The sequence below is a fragment of the Diuraphis noxia genome, unplaced genomic scaffold, assembly GCF_037042655.1.
Source record: "Diuraphis noxia isolate RWA-SAM2 unplaced genomic scaffold, SU_Dnox_SAM2 contig0002, whole genome shotgun sequence".
Classification (NCBI taxonomy): Eukaryota; Metazoa; Arthropoda; class Insecta; order Hemiptera; family Aphididae; genus Diuraphis; species Diuraphis noxia.
The window spans coordinates 77027949-77049889 of NW_028301712.1; the positions used below are offsets into that span (position 1 = coordinate 77027949).

The following is a 21941-nucleotide window of genomic DNA, read 5'->3' on the forward strand; positions in this document are numbered from 1 at the left end:
CCTTTTCTCTTTGCGCTGTAGATATCTATGTGTTAAGTAAATGTATAATTTATAATTCGTAATATGTCACTATATATGTATATTTTAAATTTGTAATATATAACTCGTAGTTCCAACACAACAACTTCCAACAAGCTCTGTTGAAAAAAGTAGATATAACAATATAATGTAATAGTATATTGTTTTATTTAGGGAAAACATACTTCATGAATAATTTATAGTAATATATTTCGTTATATAATACGGTAAACGATGATTTTAGGGAAAAATATTGTGTTCAGTTTAATATTTATAACTAAATAATTATTAAAAATATTTTTCTGTTAAATCATAATATTCTGAAAATTCAAATCAACTATAAATATAGATATTATGATAATTTGTTTCTAAATTTCTAATTAAAATTGCATGGGAATCAACGACTACCAATTGGAAATAAAATAAATTACAAAAATAAACATTAAATATCGTATTAAAGATGTAAGGTTATATTTATAGTCATTAACTTATGTATTTTTAATAAACAACTTTAAGACATTAATATTTTTATTGTATGATTACTAAATGAAGGGTAACAACTAATGCTTTTTTAACTTATAAAAAAATAATTACTTTTATTTTAATAGTACTTGATAGTTTATTATATTCTCATTTCTTCGCCAGTATGTATTTTATACGATCATAAAAGAGTTAAAACTTAAAATCCATTTTAATGATTTCATTTAAATATCATTAAAAATAATTTCTGAAAATTAGCTTTAAACAAATTTTTATTAAAGCTCATTTGAGTTGTATATTATGATCATGAAAATAATCGGACATAGTAATTAAAGACTTTGAATACCATAGGCGAAATTTGGGAAGAAGCCTCCAATATAATAACTAAATTCTCAAGTTATTTTGTAAATGCTTTGCTATTTTGTGGCACGCTCATGTCCAACAGTCGCGAGCAGACGCCACTGGACAGTTTTCTAATACAAACGTTCATACGAGCTCAAGTGACCAAATTCAAACAAGTGACCCACCGAGAAACTCCGGGTATTCCGTTGCCCAATCCAACCATGATCAATGAATTCAAATTTAATACCATCCATTTACAGCACTTATAACTTACTATGCAGTAGAGCGACATCCTAGGTGAAGGAGTGAAAAGTCATTATCTGCAATGCGAAATGATTGGATTCGAACGTCTATGAGTTAAGATATAAATACATGAATGCATAAATACCTAAATATTGTTATTTTTTTGGTAAAAATATTTTTTATTTTAGTAATAAATGTATTGTACTATATTAAATAAAAGAAAATATGATATTGGTATTTGATATGGGGTTTGGAGTGCAGAGTCCCCACGAGTTTCTTTTAAGTATGTGAGTCCCCTCCAGGTTAACAACTGAAATCAAGGATTTCATCATTTAGTAATTACTCACTTGAAAATTTAAATAACGATGAACGCCTTAGATGTTTGACTATAGATAAATTCACTTTAATATAAATATCTGCTGAACGCAAAGTTGCTATGTTTGTTGTACGTTTGTATGATGAAGAAATCAAAGTTAACACATGTCGATTCAGCGCCATATTGTCACTGAATTTTGAAAAACCAATATTGATTTTAAAAATAAAATAAATAATGAAGACAAATCTTAAGTTTTAGTACTTTAAAAAAAAGTAAAAACCAAAAAATTATCATATTTAATAACATACGTTTCGTTATTTGTGCTTATTGTAAAACGATAATAATTCATTATCATTATACTAAGGTCTGGCTCATGTTTTAGTCATGTATTAAAATCCATAAACATTGTATAATCATTGATCACAATAAATTTACAATTTATAATTTAAATTAAATTAAACATATTACAAAACAAAACAAAGAACTAACTTAAATAACTCTAGCACCTATTATATGCGCCCTTTGAGACGTTTAAATCGATCAGATTTTTTTTTTTTAGAACATTTTATAGAGATGTTTTTTTAATGAAAATATTCACAACCAAAGGTGTAATTAAGGGGAGATGAGGGGAATAGATCGCCTTCCCAAAACTTTTATTTCACTGCTAACATTTTATATTTGGTGGGATAGGTTATCATATGAGGCTTACAGATTTTACTAAAAACATAAATCCCTACCCCCACACACAAACCAAATTTCTAATTACGCTACTGTTCACAACTTCTCGGATACCGGCATTCGCTTGCAACTCAAACCACTATATATTCCATCTAACTCAGAGGTTTATGCACGTGTAAAATTAAAGTATCAAAAATAAAAAAAAAACCCATACATTTTTTAAAGTTTTTTTGCGCTTTTCAGTTTTCACAATGTTTACATAATATTTATTGTGATTTTCAATGTCCTCGGAAGCCGCAATTATACGAACAATTCAAATACACGTAAATACAACTCCTATATCATATCGTTATATAATTATATAGGTACTAAAAATAGAATAAAAGTATTTGAGATTAAAATTATCAAATTTCTGGTGTCAATGGCCATTAAAAGATTAGATTTTAGAGAGAAATGCATTTATGTTACTTCACATTTCATAATACACTCCAAAAATAGTAATAATAATGACGTAATCTACGTGCTACCAACCTATTTAATATTTGTTTATTTTAGGCAATATCCATAATATTATCTATATACATACCACTCATATGGATAACTAATACTGTGTTCAAAATACGTATTATACGAAAACGAATCCATAATTAATGTTTGAAGTAAAATTCATAATTAAAATAAGTTTTCAATAAATTACCACAAATTTTTTCATGAAAAATTGAAAAAAAATTGAAAAAATAATATCCATAATCCTGTAATTATAATAGGCTATTATGATTTTTAGGAAAAACTTAAAGCTAAATAACTCAGGAACTGATAAAAAAATATGTTCTTAAAAGTACGAGTATAATAAAAATCATGATCATTGTTTATAATGGGTACTAAAGAAATTCATATCACTACTGGAAACTCTTTAAGTTGCAAACACAATAAGTATTTAAGTATAGGTACATAAATACTTCAAAATTTCAAAATTTCAAAATTAAGTAAAATCACCATAGGAAAACATAAAGATATGCATACTTGGTGAATCACTCTGTATAACAATAATAAGGTACCTAAAATAATCACTATGTATACTTAAATTTATTATTTTATCGAATTGAAATTAACATAATTTATATATTTATATAATAAAGTTACATAAACATAAATACATTTTTAGTAAAATATTGTTTTATGTAATAGTATGACTGAATACATTTTGAAATACCGCGATTTCAAATGAATTGTATTTTCTAAAGGTACCTAATTATACTTTTGTGAACGACCGACACACATAATAAACATATAATTATTTTCTGTTGTTGATGTTTATTTTCAATTAGCAAATATAATATACTAATGCATAATGTTTAATTTAAAAATGTTTTGAAACACAATGATATTTATTCATCTTCATTTAATTGATATTTTCTAAACATAACATGGCTGTATGGATATATATTTTACAAGCTATTATTGATAACTAAGCAAATTGCGTATATAAAATAATCTAAAAAGATGTCATCAGACTATTTTTTATTTCTTTTTTTACCGACTAACAATGCAGCAAAACTATACGTTTTATAGAACAAATCATCTTTTTTAGTGTTATTAATAGATTGAATTGAATTGATCTATTATAAAAATTATATTGTTAAGATTCAAAAATATTATTTTCAGTGTTTTATTTATTTATTTTTATTTAGCTTTCAGTCTGCAATGATTATGGCTCAATTATTATCTACTCTGCAGTGTTTTTATATGTTGAATTTTATTCCAACATTTTAATGTTTACAATATAAAAATCCACATATATTGAAAGACAATTGAAACATTGTAAAAATCCTATATACAAACATAGATTGAGATCTTAAAATGTAAGTTTAACTATAGGTAAAATCGCTTTGATAATATTAAACTAACACAAGATTGCCTGATTTGCTGAACACATATTTTTAGTTGACTGTGGGTCAGAGAAATAAAATAAATAGGTAAATGACATCCTCATTGGGACTTCTGATACAATACTTAGTCATTTTATTTTATAACACGCCTTTTTATAAAAATAATACATCCTATATTTATTTTGAAAAATGTTGAGAATATTAGGGAAAAAACTTGAATTACAAAATTGAATTTTTGAAGAGTAAAAATATTTATTTGACAGTTTCAAATAAAATTAAGTATTTGGCTTATTAGCGAGTGAAAGCGGTGAAAGCTCATAGAATCAAGAATCAAGATATTTTTTTATTTTTTATTATTAATTATTATTCAGCTACAATTAAACACAATTTATTGATTATTCTATTAAAATATATTCCCAATTTCTGCGTTTACATAAGTTGAAACATTGCATGTCTTCATATAAAATAATAATATTAATAACATAATCTACACGAAATTATACGAAAAGAGATTTTAATTTGATTAATTCTTACTATTTAAACTGTGTTATGTTCATTAAGATGTGTAATAAATTATTAAATTCATTTAAACTTGTACAAAAGTATGTTTAAGATTAAAAATTTAATCCTAAAGGTCGATTAGTAGGAAATTAGTCAATGTTACACAACTGGAGCTTTTACTTTAATTCCTTGAGTGGATCTTTTGTTATACGTTTGAAATTTATCTTATATGTGTTGATGGTTTTAAATTGTTACACTTCCAATGTCAGAAAAGTATTACATTGGTATTGTCTTACAGCGGTGCCACTTTTCACGCAAGGAATGTGACAATGTTACAGTTATAAATTTATAATATTGAGAACAACTTTTTTTTCAAAGTTCTATGCTATAAGTAATAATCTTAAATATATCCCATGTGATGACGTGATTGCAGTTGAAAGTACAAAACCAAAATTATTTTTCGATATTCGTTTAAGATAAGAAATAAAATAATCACTCACCTTATTATAAGGAACGTGTTATTCATTTCAATAACTGAAACTACTGAGGGTTTTAATGCTGTGATTTAAATATATATTAAATCCTTAATAGGTTGAATGTACTCATGATGTATGCGTAGTGCGAAATATACCATGTCGGTTAATTTTATCTATTGACTTTACATATTTAATATTTTCTGTGCCTAAAGTTTTCTATGTCCAATAATTATTAAGATATCATATTATAGTACAAAAGCAGAACCTTTTAAGTTTTAATCCCAGATATTATTTTCCATAGCTCTTTGCTCTTATTGTATACTCCAACTCATCCAATTTTGTACTATTTACTTAATTATCTCTTTAAGCATTTGAGTATTTTCAAAAGCTACCTATAATACATACATACCATTCAATATACATATATTTATTTCTATTATTACAATATTTTGTCGATTATGTAACTTATGGATAATAGATAAAATGTGTACAATACTTTATTATAAATGAAAAACTATAAATACCACTTCGTAATTTTTCATTTTTAAACACTAAATAGACATTAGCGCAAACGGAAAAAATAGATATTAATTTTCTTGAAATTTATATTTGAAAAAACTAAACATGATAAGGATATATTTTTATCCAGTCATCAATCTAAACAAACATACTTCAAATTTCATAAAAAAATCCATAAACCTCTTAAAAAAATATGATTTGTAGTAATGTGACTTTAGTTAATATGAAAACCACTACTTTTTAATTAAATTAAATAACAGTTGGATACTAGTGAAACCTAACATTTTAAAACTTTTACTTGCTTTGTACTGTTATATTCAAAACGACAGACCAAAAGGAAATTAACAAAAAGCATAAAAATGTAATAAAAAATTAATCAGATGTACACTATTGAAATGTTTGTGGCTGAGTATAATGTCACATATTGTATACATATAGGTATACACTATACATAATATCTACTTTCCTTAAATTGTATAAACTATATACTTAATTTTATTTATACCAATTTTACGAGAAATATTTATCCGAATATTTATTTAATAACCTAATATAATAGTTTTAAGTACAGGTGCTGCGTATTTAATATGATTAAAATTTAAAACTCTTAATAAGTTATAACTAAATTATTACGAACATAATAAAATAACAACTCTTAAAATAAGAATCAATTTAAGTTGGATAGACTCAGGAAAAATGAATAGGTTAATTTAAGTTGTTAAATATGGTAAATACTAAAATATTGTACAAATAATTATTATTTAAATTTTAACTTTAAAATGATTATTAAAATTACTTGCTTTGACTTTAGGAATATAAAATAATAATAAAATAAAAATTGGGAAAGCGTTCAATTGTTCACTATTCCAGAGTATTTAGAGAAAGTAGAATTTATTTTAAACTGTTTTAAAATATATTTTTTTTTTTTTTTTTTTTGTACAACTTTAACAAGTTATATAATGTTTAAATCCGCATTCATGTACTGAAACCTGCTATAATTTATAACTAAATAGGTAATTACAACTGTATTCTCAAAAGGATATCATATATAAACAACGAAATAAAAAATTTACCATTTAATCTGAAAACATACCACATTAATTCAAAATAACTTCGCTGCCGATGTTAATAAGATCAATTAAAAAAAAAAAAAAATTAAAAAAAAATCATAAAAATAATAAATATTATTATATTAATGCATCTAAATATATTATATTGTTATTTGTTATTTGTTGATATTATTCAACAAAATAAACTGAATCCAAAAACTATAATTTATTAATAATAAAAATACATTCTTAACACGTATATCTATATTATTTTAAAATAAAGATAGAATAAGAAAAACATTTTTTTTTTTATATATATAGGTATTTAAGCAGCTTTATGTTTGTCTAATATCAAACTGTTAAATTTATGATTCATGTCGATATTATACAACTTCTTCAAAATTATGTATACCTGTATGATGATTTTTAATTATTGTTGTCTATTTTAAATTGCATTGACATTATTTTCTTTACCCAGATTTATCTTACATTTGTATTTGTATCAAAGACACTAATAATAAATAAATACCTAAAGTGTAGGGTTTAATTTTAGACTCTTCAAAACAACTATAAGATACATCAAAGTTTACACTAATTAGTCAAACAAAGCAAAAACGTAATTATGTTATTGTCTAAACTAATATTAGCGATATGCGCATATCGAAATTTTTTTCATAAGTTTAAGTTTAAGTTGAAGGAAACTTTTGTTCTCAAGTATTTTAGTTCCGCTAATATTATAATATTATCACTTTAAGCAGTTTGTGTTTGTCGATATATTTATGATCAAACATTTATTATTAAAGTTTAATAGTGTTAAAACATTATAATACCATAATGATAAAGTACCTATATTGAACACACTCAATAACAGTCACAACAACAATTTTATATTTCCTTCAAAAAAATTCCCATGTTGTTAAAGTAAGTTTAAAAAATAATTAAGAAAGTTGAAATAATTAACTGGAATACAAAATTGTATCATATATTTATACGAGTTGGCTTTAAAGAATATTTGAATTAGTCCAGAGCCTAAACACTCTTCGTTCTCATTGCTTTTGAGAAGTGTGTTTATTGATTAAAAATTAAATCACTTTTAATTTGTTTCTATAAAACATTGAATAATACTTAATATAACTGATTTGAATAGTTTCCTGATCAAGATATTTAAAACTTTGTATTACATATACTAATAATATATCATAAAATATATAAAATAAACATAAGCACACACAGAATATTGCAAACAGCTTTTTTAAATCAAATATTTATAAACTTACAATAAAAGTTAAGCGATAACTAAAAAAAAAAAAATGTGGAGAATTATTCAGATTATAAGCTTATTATTTACAGTATATACTATATTGTTATACCTACCATATACTTTGAATACGAAATTTTTAAAAGTGTCAATTATATATTCATATATTTTGTATATAAGTCGAAAAAAACCTAGGATTATCTCAATATAGCCTGTATTTCAGGATATTTCTATTGTGCGTGGAGATACAATACAATCAAATTTTCTTATAAAAAGCGAAAGCAAAATAACATATTATTATTGTGTCCAATAATGTTCTAGGTACATAAACCCATCGTAAGCCTCGATTTTACATAATTCGTGAATTATTTATTTTTATTTACTATTTTGAATTTCCGTACACTTCACTAAATACCTTAAAATAACATACGTCATGTTAACTATGAATATATAGATGTATACTATATGATATAATTCATTCAAATAGGTATTATCTATTGTACATGTCCATCGCACATATATAATAATGTATCACTTCATTGAAACTAAACTAAACCATTAGGATTATTACATGTCTCGTATCATATAAATGTAATAATTTCATTACGGTAATTACAATTCTATACATATTTTTGTAATGTTATACATGATAAATAAAAAAAAAAACTATATATTCAATATTAAATTAAAGTTTAAGATCAATAAAAATTGATTTATCGGGATTTCTTGAGGTTCAAATGTTATAATAACAACAATTATAAAAATTTGATACTAAACTACTTGATTTGTATTGTATTAGATCTCGGTAGAGCACTCAATAGTCAATAAGGGAAATTAAAATTGATTGTACCAAACGTTTAGAACAATTTGAATTTGAAAACAATAAAGCAAATTACCATGTAATCTTATTGCTTATATAATTGTTGATGTTCGTTTGAAATAATGTAACTATTCAAATCAAGGTTGACGAAACTATTATCAATCATCATAGCTTATGATTTTGTAATGTTATGATTCATAAGCAAAAGAAAAAGAAATAATGATGATTTAAGAGCATTGGATACATACTAATAATTACCAACTACCTAATTTAGTAATATTATTTGAATTATTTAACAAGAAATTTCAATCTATTTTTATAACAGTAATTCTCTTAACTCGTAATGAGACTTTAAATTAATTATGCTACATATTATCTATAATTAAAATCAACGCGTGCAATATAATTAACCATATAGTTTTAATAGTTTTAAATTATTTCGTTTGTGGATGTATTTATAATAATTAAGCAGTCTTAAACACTGGCGCTTAATTTATAATTTTTGCTAAGTTTAGTTTTTACTGAGAATGCAACGCTAATAAAATATGTATTAGAAGAAATTGATTCGAACAACTTATGTAAAATAATAAGAGATACAATTTTTAAAATTTAATAAATCAGAACTTGATTTTTGTTATTATTATAATTATGACATTAAGAATCTTTCTTATAAGTTATAAAAATAAGTGTTTGTGTGTTATTATTACTTAAAATTTAACACTTTCAGATTACAACATTCCTGTTCTACAATCACGAATAATCTTATTTCTAAATTAATAGTGAATGGGGTATTGAGATTCCGTTTTTTATATCTTTGGACATGCGTTTTTAATGAGAAGTGACTTTATTAAGTTTAGATACATAATATTTTGCAATAGACAGGTAATAGAGATATTATTTCAAATAAACTAGTATGCAAACATCAAGTTATAAAACTACCAAGATTAGTTACTATTAATTCATATTATAAAATATATAATATATAATTTGACCATATTCAAAGCAATGAAAGTTATTACAAAATGTCCTGAATAAATAAATTAATAAAGATTGTTAAGGTATTTTGGGTATATAGATAAAAAAAACACTTTTAATATAATGTCAAGACATAATAGTAAAAACTAATAAATTGTGTAAAAAAAAACATATCTAATAAAAAAATACAGCAAAACAAATAAATTTCTTTTTCTGTTCAAAATATTTTCTATAACCTATAGGATTGGCCTCGTGATTTACTTCGGTAAATAAAAAAAAAACCCAGTTTGAAGTAGTGTCAATGGACGCACCCTTCACTCATGCCTCCTAATCTTATAAAAAAATCTCGAATTTACTTATTGTTTTATTATAATACAGATTGTAAATACATTTATTTATAAAAAAACCTATAGGTATGCGTTATGGTGTTATATATAAACTGTACTTGGTAGTTAAGAAGAAAAAAAATTCCTAGCCAAATTTTAAACAAGAATATATATAACTGTCTAGGGTTTCAAATAAATTGGGGTTATAATTTATTAATTATCAATCACACGATTTTTTGTTAAAAATAAATGCAAGAGTTTTTTGAGAATTTTTATGGTTTTAAATCGACTAAATAAATATGATACTATAAAATGTATTATAAAATTATACTAAACACCAGCTACTGCTAAAAATTAAATTATTTTATGATGTAAAGATATTACTTTAAACTAAAACATAATATGATATTTAATTTAAAATATGAACATTTTAATGTTTTAAAATCATCTTAACTTTATTTAATTTATATGATGCTTTAAGTTTTTAATCCACATATCATTACATATTGAAGGCGATTATCTTTATTAATATTATTATTCTAAATACATAATTATAAATTATATTTAATTAAACAAGTATCATGTTTAAATAAAGTTTAAAATGTATAAATAATATCTAAGAATTGTTTTTAAGTTCAAAATATTGTAAGTAAATAAATACGTTATAATACTACATAATATAATAAGAACAATTTATAAAATTAGATAATGTGCAAATATTTATTTATTAGATAAATTACAGAAATGTTAAATGTTGTTTAAACTTAAATATTTATTTGAATTTCGTTTAATAACTTAGAATAGTTATTAATTTAGAAATAAGATTATTCGTGATTGTAGAACAGGAATGTTGTAATCTGAAAGTGTTTAATAACTAGAAAATTATATGAACTTTTATTACCTACATAAAATGATTTTTTTTAATATCAACATCAATTATATTTTAATAATATCATCACTATGGACATTTTAATACACATATTTTAGGAAAAACCAAATCTTCATATACCACATCATGTTTACGTAATAGATGAGACGATAAAAAAGATAAGAAAAGTCCATTCATATTATATAACACCCATATTATTACCATGGTAATATATTATTGGTTTTAAATTCGATTATTCATTCAAAAGTATAAAAGTCTACAAAATCATCGTTTGATAAAATATTGAGTTAAAAAAATTGGCATCACGTGACGTTTAAAATAAAAATTCTAACTTGAATGACAGTTATTGTATTCTATTATAACGCATAACATTATTATTCTATATTTATTATTTAATCACGATAATATTATTATTGATTACTATATAATTACAATATGACAATTGCAGTATATTACAATAATCATTATGTACCACCTACCTATAATAAATTACGAATACGATACAGGAAGAAGACGACGGTGGCGAAACGGTGTCAACGGAGGTGATAGCGGTGGCGATGACTTGTGCGATCTGAGGACTTGTTGCTGCGCCCCGAAGACGGCGAAGACACAAACTTGTTGCGGCGCAGATAAACGGGAATAATAACTCGAAAATAAAATGAAAATGTCTATATATATACATATATTATATGTGTATATATATATATATATATAAGTGCGTGTCCCCGTCGGAATCAACAGCCCCTACCGCGTGCGCAAGGGTACAAACACGCTCGACGACGACGCCGCCGCCGACGACGACTACAACGACGACGACGACGGCGCACCGGACAACCGCTGTGCCCTCTCGCCGATTGGTCGCACACGAAACACCACAAAAATAATACTTCATACATAATCCAAACATTTACCCTCCTCCCTTTGACGATGACAGATATCGTTGATTTCGGAGTAATATTGTTTTTTTTTTTTTTTTTTTTCATTTCGATTTGAAAAATCTCCACGCCACCGCCACTATATTATTATTATACCCAACTGCCCGCCAATCCAAAAAAGAATAACATTAGGAGGAGTCCTCGATTAAACTATTACAATTCATGATTTATGATAAATATTCCAATCCACTATGTCCAGTGTTTTTTTTTCAAAAAATATCATTCAATGAACAGGTAACTATACAAATTTGTCGCAATAGTAAATAAAACTTTTCCAGCCAGTTAAGCTAGCCCTTATACAAACGAACCATGGTCTTTCAAACAAAATAAATGTTACCCATTACTAGTTTAGGTACCTATAGAGTATAGATTAATAATTATGAGATCCTTATGAAACAGTAAAGTAGAAGGGCGATTGTAAACTCGGCCCGTGTTTTTTTCAGTTAAAAATTATTTAGGTGTAAACTTGGCCCGGGGTTTTTACAGGTAAAAATTATTTAGATGTAAACTCGGCGCGGATAAAAATGTTTTTATATAATTTTCTTATAATATTTTTAAGAACCATTTAGCATTACCCAGAGGACACCACGAGAAGGCGATTCTCATTATCCTCCAACATTTTTTTCATTTCCGTATTATTATTCATTGCCTGAAAATCGTTATATAACTGTAAAATGTATTTATGTAAATTTGTAAGTGTAAAAAGTGTAAAAATATAATGTATAAATCTACTTTTTTAAGTTAAAAGCCATGTGTTAACGTATTCACTAACTGATATTTCCTTATTTTTATATTTCGTAAGTGTTCTTTCTAAAAGTTCTCTTTTTTTTTAGTTTTTGTATTCTGAAATTGAAATGGTGCATCTAGGCTAAATAAAGGAGGTTAAAAAGAAAATGGCAAAGAGCGTCTCTTGCATAACAAAAAAAAAAATAAAAAATTTTCTACATGATATATGAACCCACAAAATTAAATAGGAGGTACTGTTGATGGACGGGTTCCCCCCTCAAGACATCAAGTCATTATATTATCATTACCTATGTTATCAAATTTACTTATTCTGCAAATAGATTGTATAAATATGACTTTTAAATAAATAATAAAAAAAAAAAATATTGTTAAACTCAAACTATATAAGGACAAAAAAAATTCAAATCATCGTTTAACTATGCACCAATTAAAAATTAGAATAGTTTTCTTAATAAGATGATCTAATATAATTACTTTACCATACACTGACATACATGTCAATAAACATTCCCACAAAATAGAAAACTAGATAAACCTTCCGACGTCCGCGCCGCCCTTCCCTTATAAGAAAATAAGCAAACACAAATTAAAATGTACCAATTTTTCGATGTTATTGTATCATCCGTGGAAATAAACACTAACCCCAAGAGTATTTTTAAATGTAGATTAAGCATTTTATCGTGTATGTTACATTAGCTTACAAATTTACAATACAAACTCAGATTTCTACCAACTCTTCATTATCTAATCAGTGAATCTTTCCTTAACAATTCAATTTTTAAATTCTACTGTAGCGATGCCTATTCTGAATACCAAAAACAACAAATTATATTGCAAATGAATTTATAATATTTTATATACACTTACAATAATTGTTAAAATATGACAATTATACTAAACACGATAAATCAAGTGGCAAAATATACATTTTTAAATTGTTTGAAAAATGTATTTAAAATTATCGAAAACAAAATAATTTATTTTTAATTTACTCAACAATAATGCAGTAAAAAATATTACAGCAGAATAAGTAAATTTAAAATAATTTATTTTTAAATAAAAATAATCCTTTAGTTTTCATCTTTGAATAGGATATTTAAAGTCTGATACTTAACTAATTGATATATTTTATTATATTTACATTGCGTTGGCATGGTAGAAAAGGACCTTATATCATTAGCACTTTGTATTTTTTATTAAGCACCCTTTGAAATTTCCATAAATTCTTGTTTAAAATTAATGTTTTGACTGAAATTTGATTTGATTTTCATTTTTAACACCATTTTACTTGACTCGATACCATATTTCAATAAATCAATGTACATAACAAATCACATTTTATATCTACTAATGAAGCGCAAACTGTTCATGTATTAAAACTGTAGGTGTAGCTTTTTATACTTTACGCTTTATTTCTGGATATATATAAAATCAAACATGATAAAATTTATCATTTGAGTAGAACAGCAATATTTTAGAACTAAAAACATTACAGCATACAATAATATTGAAAAATCAAGATAGGAAAAATACAGACAACTAAAATCTATTTAAAATAAGACGTAAGCAATACAATATTTTGGCATAAATGTTGCTAAATTGCCTATATAATACGCCGTGTTAAGAATTTTATTGTAATCTAAATTTAAATGTATTTCATTAATATATAGCCACACACAGTGGTATTTCATTATTAAAAAAATATTTTTTTTAAGTATAACTAATTGCTATAAAATTATGTTGTAGCTAATTAACTAATTAAGATTTTATATCAAAAAAAACCATGACAGCAGTGGTCTAATATTTTTCACATAATTATAATTTTTCCACTATTGCCGATTTTAGTAAAAAATCACTCAATTATGAGTTTCATTCAAAATTTTAACATTCAGTAAAAGTAAGTTCCATGATTTTTATTCTTATATTTATCAAAATTATCAATTGTTAAGCTATATTTAAGAATAAAAGCTAATAAAAAAAATACTCAATTTAATTACTATATACATGAATGAAATACACAACCACAAATAAGCCATTGTTTTTAACAAATTGCTCATACTGTTTTATCCGTTTCTCTGCAAATCGTACAATATATATATTATGTTATATGTTGAATGATTAAGAATAACCATTAAACAAAATGAAACTTCAATAATATTCTTTAAGTAAAAGTTGAATATTTTACTTTATGGTTTTTTTTAGTACGGCCATTACGCACAAAGCACAATTGACTACCTATCTCGTTTTGAACGATATATAAACTTAAAAAAAATTGTCATTGCCTTGATGATAAAATCGATTTGTATTAGGCCAGTGAGATTTAGTATTTACCCACCTACAAACCTTGTCGCTGAATAAACTTAAAATTAAGCATGATTGATAGATGTATTCGAAATTGCGACATTTATTATTTTTATTTGTGTATATAAGAAATTTACAATCCTTTCTTAACTAGAACAATTACATTTGAACTTTTTGAGAGAAAAGCTACCTATTAATAACTACCTAATTTTAATTTTATTTGGCTTATTAAACTAAATTGATTCAAATTTCAAATGTAATGTCACGGCACCATCTTTGCTTGTCTTAGGGGATTACTTGGAATGGATAAGGTAGATAATATTTTATAAGAGGGATAAAATGGAGGGATAGTTTGGTATGAAATCTTTTCAGAAAAATTTTGCATCATCAAGTACAGTAGTTATTTTTAGGTCATTATTGAGTGTAAAATTAGAAACAAGGGAAAGGCATTTGTACTTTTATTTAGAGACATTTTTTTTTTTTTCATGGTACAGCTTCAACTGCTCAGGTTATTAGCTTGTAATAAAATTAAGTATTTAGTACATAGTAAAATATACTTATACAATAGATTTTTAAATAAGATTATACATATCAATTTGTTTTAAAAATGTGATTATTTTGTTGGTGTTGTCATAGGTAGAGCTGAGGGCTTCAAAGAGGTTGCCGGGCAATTTTAGACTTTTTCTGATATCTGAAGAGACATTTTTGAAAAGTTTGAATTCTTAATATGTTTTATTTTTTTGTGCTACCCCAGAGCTTGAGCCCGCAGGTCTAGATGAGTTTTAAAAAAGGATTTATTTATTATCAATGTTATTTAGGTTACTGTGTGTATTTTTTTGTAGTAGAAAAAATTGCAATATATTTAAATTTTAAATAATTTAACGATTAAATCTAATGCAATTTAACATTTTTTTTTTTTTAAATTAACTCATTTCTAACAAAAAAGAAAACATTATCACTATCATTTAGTTTATTGGTAAAATAATCCAAGAAGTTCATATTACATTAAATCATATCGTTAAAATATACCTGAAAAGTGTCTTATAATTTGAAAATATTTTAATTGCAAATAAAATGTATAATCGAAATATTAAATATAATTAATGTATTTTTATTACAGTCGTGTTTATCATTTCAAATTTTTAAGTTTTTAGATGTGTAAAAATAAAATATTTTCTATGGAAAAAAAATTAATGAATACTCCATCATACACTTTTTAATTTAAAATTTGATTATATAAAATAACACTCCATACATTAATTAATTTAACGAAAAGAAAAAATAATAACGTTTTTGTCCACTAATAGAATGCAACCGACACTAAATAAAACACTCAATATAATTTAATATTCAAAAAGTAAATCTTAAAAAAAAAACAAAGTCATAGACATAAATTAATTAGTTAAAATTAAATTTTAATAAATATTCTATAGGATCTGTGGTGCTGTGGTGTGTAATTTCTGTGGGTATGAAATATATTCATATAACTTGCAAACTTCAAACGATATAATAAATAAAAAATAGCAACATCGGATCTTGCAAAAATACTATTTAAATTCCTTGTGATAAAATAAAAATTTAATTACAATCAATCTCTAATAACTTAACTAAATGAGTGCACGACACAATATATATATATAACTCACATTTTAATTTCATTATGTGTAAGCAAATAATTCTAATTAAAAAAAAGACATTACAATTAAATGTAAAAACTTATAAATTTTATTTTTTCTTTCTCTAAATTAACATAAATCTTGTAATAAGGAAAAACTAATCTTGATTATTTTTTTTAGTGATACATTTTTTAGATATTTTATTATGTTTTAACATTTTACATGAATGATATATTAAGCCTTAAATTTTATATAACAATTTAAAAAATATAAATACACTTATTCAAGTAAATTGTTATAAATATAATATATTATTGATTACGATTTAACTGCAATGTACATACATATTCAATCAAACTATAATTTGACTACCTATTAATGATCTATCACACTACCTAATGGTTATACTACTAAAGGGGTATTTATACAATTAACAAATAAATAACTAAAATGTAATCTAGATACTCAAATTTATTTAACTTATTATATAAGTATGATATAAACTAATAACGACACATTTATAAATGTATGAATCTGTACAACAAAATATTGCAATAATTATAGATTACAATAATTTAATTTAATATAACTTTTATAGTTTTAAAAAAAAGTAACATAGGAAACAATTATGTAATTATGTTTAAAAAAATCTCCTATGCAGATTATTATTCATTAAAACTAGTCATATTAGCTACTGGTTAGTGCTTTAATGCTTAAATAACATTCTTTTTTTTTTTTGATAAATAATAGGTTAACTTTTTTTATAAAGTAACAAATAAAAAACATATCAGTTGTTTGATTGTGTCTTCGTCAGATCTTGGTAAATTATAAAAGTGTGATGGGTTCAGAATTAATGTAGTATGACATAATTGTCATACAGTTTAATTCTTCGCCATAAAGAAAAAACACTTTTTTGTGGCATTAAAATCATTTTAATATTCGGGATTTGTATTATAACTTTATAGTAAATATAATTAAAGATTATAGATATATCTAAATACACATGTTGTTCGATGTTTTAAATTTTAAATTATATTAGGTTTCATATTTTTAATTCTTCAATGATTATTATAAATCTACAGCTCAATAATCATGCATTAAGATAATGATATTATCATGCAAATAATTGGCATTGACAAGGAAGTTTGTAATTTAAAATTTTATAAATTGTAGTCATAATAAATGAATATATACTCGTATAATAGGATGTCCACTAAATTCATTAGTATATATTATTCCTTCAGTGTTCATATTTAAAATTTAATTTCCTAATAAACGTATCCACTTTATGACTTTGTTAATATTTGTGTGTTTCAATACTAAAAGTATAATTTTTCCACTTTTAATTTAATTCTATTTAACAACCTGTTTTTTGAAATCTTTAATAAAAAAAAATATTTCAAAATAAAGCATATTATCTAAACATCAAAATCACCTTAAAATATTCAACGATTCAATATCAAATTCGCTTACAATACTCTTTTCAAATACTCTAACACTTCGTAAATCTTACTTCATACCTCTTCACAAGTATCATGAAATATCATTTAAACATAACTTCAAACAAAAACAAAATGAGGAAACAATAAATAATTACTTCAAGGTATCATGATACTGCATTTGTTAATTCCTCAATTTTCGAACGTCTGTGTAAATAAAATATTGTGAACATTTAAAATATATCATATAATTATGCAATATCAGTCTAAATACTTAAATGTACCATTTATAATTTAGAGAAACAATGATATTACTCTTACCAAGATGGTAATTAAAATATTAATATACTATTTTCGTATATTGTGTTTATTTTAAAAGATTAAATTAATTTTTAAGTCAGAAAATAAAATTGAAAATGACAAAAATTTATAATATCGTTACTTTTATAGAAATTTAGTCCAAATAAAATATATTATGTAACTGAAATCATACACAATGTAGGTAAAACGAAACAATATAACGTACTATACTACATCCAGTAATTAAAAGATGTATTCATACCACCTGCGTTGTGTTTATAAATTCTACAATACTAATCTAAACTATAATACTAAGTATATCCCTTATCATTATGTTATTGCTGTAGTGCAGTTTATTACAACAATGTTTCGTAATAACTAATAACAGAATCAGCCGGGCAATAACAATGACGTTATATATATCATATACCTATAATTATATATGTATTTATGCTTTTTGTAAAATACCTATGTATTATATAGCATAAACATTATACACTATACAGATACGATTTTATCAAGGCAAATGGTAGTCGGAGATTGACGTCAGAAATTTCATATCCATGTATAGCGAAAATACCGACAAATCTCGTTTCATGCATGGGCACATACGCCGGACACAAAGCAAACATTTATATTACTCGTGCAATTTCGATTTTCTACAAAAGAAACTTTCACGTGGTGTAGCAGCTGGGTATTCTGAAATTAACCAGTCGACCATGGCAGAAAGTTAACGTCGAATTTTATGAGAGAAAAAACAATTATTACAATATTTTCCAAATATAGACATGTCTCTGCGCAACGGTGATCAATGACAGACAATTACCCACACCACCCACAATATAAAGCTATAATAGTTGTTAACATATTGCATTGTTCGAAGACAATACAGCGGACACATTGCTCATTTTTAATTATATTCTAGAATTATTTCAAGTATAAAATTGCAATTTCTTTATGACAAGCATTTGAGTTTTTTAATTAATTTTTTCCAACCCAATGTCACTCTCGAAAGAAATTATATTTATTATGTTTGAAATACTTACATTTTTAAATTATAATCATTGAATCTTTTTTTATAAGTATATTAAGACAGACAGTTTGCGCAAGGGCATAAACACGCTTGATGATGACTATGATTTCCCAGCTTACACCAACGTGCTATTTCGTCAATCGGCTGTTCACCAAATACCACAATAATTTAACACTATACATTTTACAATATACCAAGACACTATATGCCTCACTAAAATATAGCACATAGAGCCGTAGACCTCAATGACGTCATAGGACCAATATCGTCGATTTTCGATAAATATTCCTTTTTTCATTTGGATTTGAAAAATATCTATGACATCTATATACATCTGTTCCATTATGGCGTATGTAACATGCTTACATTTCCACGATACGCATCATATCTAATATAATTATACCCTAAAACATGATTATATATAATATATCAATAGACAGTAATAAGTATATATATATATATATAATATATATACATATATGTATATATAATAGTCATAATACTACAAAAATAGTGACCTTAAAATAATTTTTTGATGCATTTTTAATTCAAAACAATCTCTTTTGAATGGAATCCTTTTTTGAAAAGGATCTTAAAATTATCCCATAGTGTATGCGAAAACTACTTTAAACTTATATTAAAATACATCAGAACATTATTTATTATTTTGACAATAAAAAAACCCAATGTTTTTAAATTTTTAATATATTTTTTCGAAGAACTACAACACCCTTATACATGAGGCAAATATAATAAGATCTGCACATGAAGGTACCGTACAAAATTTCTTCTAATATGTTAACATCAAATTACCAACTATTATAATATGCATATGTTTATATATATATATATTTATAAAGATTAAAATATATAATAATTGTATAGTATATTAACATTAAGTGGGTAGTGCCGGACTTAGCGAGGGTGCAGGGGTGTATTGCACCGGGACTTTAAGACCAAGGTTGTATTAAGGGACTCAGGTTAAAGTCCTACATTTTTTTAACTTTATAAATAATCTAACAATTAAGATTATAAAATTGATCAAATTATTTTAAGAAGTTATCTACAAGTGACAATACCTTTAATTTTGTACATTTGGACGGTTTGAATTATTTTAGACAATACATTAAAACTATTTAGGTATCATTGTTATTGTTTGTTTTACATATGTATTTGTATAGTATATGTACTATACACATTTATTATATATAGTATACATTATAATGTACATTACGAATTCGTATACTATTTTCGTATACTCGTATTCTTATCTGGATAACTCAAACTTTTTTTCCTGTCTCTTCAACTTCGAGTTAAACAAGTTCGACTGTATTTATTTGTTTCCAGCCAGGACGCTCGAGCAGTTATGTGTAACTCGCCTTAGTACAGTATCTTGCTGACCAAGCCATAGATAACCGTGGTTATTATATTTATTGTTTAATATAAATAGATTAAGATTTACATTTTACGGCTTAGCTACCATACACACTTTGAAGAATTACACATTAATCTGGTCACACACTACGGTTTTATTTGTCCGTGTACGGTGTAGTTCGTACAACGTACAACGATAGTGTGTGGGTAATAAAACGGATGAAAAACACGGTACACAGAGACGGAATGAAAACTGAGGCGTTTGATTTTTTTGTCCGTGTTCGATGTTCGAAATGAACAAAACCGAAGGTGTGTGCCATGTTCGGTGTTCGAACTAAAACCGTACAGTTTTTAAAACTATAAATAGCATATATAAATAACTCCAATATTATTATTTTTGTACTGATAACAATAATTATTGTACAATATAAATATCAGCCGAATCATCAAAGCAGAAAAGGCATCATTTTCGCTAACCAAATACCTAAAATCTAAACTGTTTTCTAGAAAAACTAAGGTACATCTCTACACGGCGATAATTAGACCAACACTAACATATGGATGTGAGGTATGGCCTTTAACAAACAAAATGAAACAAAAACTTATGTCGTTCGAAAACAAAACACTTAGAATCATCTGTGGCCCAGTATATGACAACGGCCTGGGGTGCTGGCGCAGAAGAATAAACAAAGAAATCCGAGACTTGACAGGAGTACCAAAGATAATCAACTTTATAAAAGCACAAAGAATAAAATGGTTTGGGCACGTGATGAGAAGGTCAAACTCTGATTACCTTAAAGCGGCAGCCGTATGGAAACCCACGGGGAAGAGACCAAGGGGACGTCCAAAGAAGCGATGGATAGATGGTATAAAGCAGGATTTAGAGAAACTAGGGATTTCAAATTGGGAAGAAAAGGTGCAAAATCGGGAAGAGTGGAGGAAGTTATTGGTGGCGGCAAAAACTCTTGAAAAGTTGTGACGCCAATGAGAGAGAGAGAGACAATATAAATTTGGTTTATTTAGTATCAAATACAACTAGTTAAGTACGTTAAGTACGACTAGTACGTTGATAATAATGTTGATAGTTTATGGTCGATTCGGTTATTTTAAAAAAAACGGTCCGTATTGTTCGAACACCGTACAAAGATATAAAATGGATAGTGTGTGTCGTTCATCGGTGTATGAACTAAAAATATCGAACTACACCGTACACCGTACACGGACAATTAAAACCGTAGTGTGTGACCAGCTAGTGTGTCGATCTGTTTTTTTCCTTACATAGGTTCCCTATTATAATGCCTATCTAGTACATGACGATAAACATATATTCGGATAAGGACGCTGCAAATTTACTCAACTGTAAACACAACAAAACCAGAATTTTTTTTTTCGGTGGGTATCCAGTGCTAACTTAGAC

At 25.3% G+C, this 21941-nt stretch overlaps 1 protein-coding gene across 2 annotated transcripts in view; it reads right to left on the reverse strand.

Moving 5' to 3' along the window:
- Nucleotides 1-11546, reverse strand: part of Dh44 (corticotropin-releasing diuretic hormone 44) — a 51858-nt gene extending 40312 nt beyond the window's left edge. The window contains exon 1 of one of the 2 annotated variants that reach the window (XM_015524612.2): nucleotides 11259-11541. The gene's annotated coding sequence lies outside the window, so the exon portion shown is untranslated. Of the gene's footprint in view, nucleotides 1-11258 lie in introns of both variants that reach the window. The other variant, XM_015524610.2, reaches the window with a different exon arrangement.
- Nucleotides 11547-21941: the final 10395 nt, after the last annotated feature.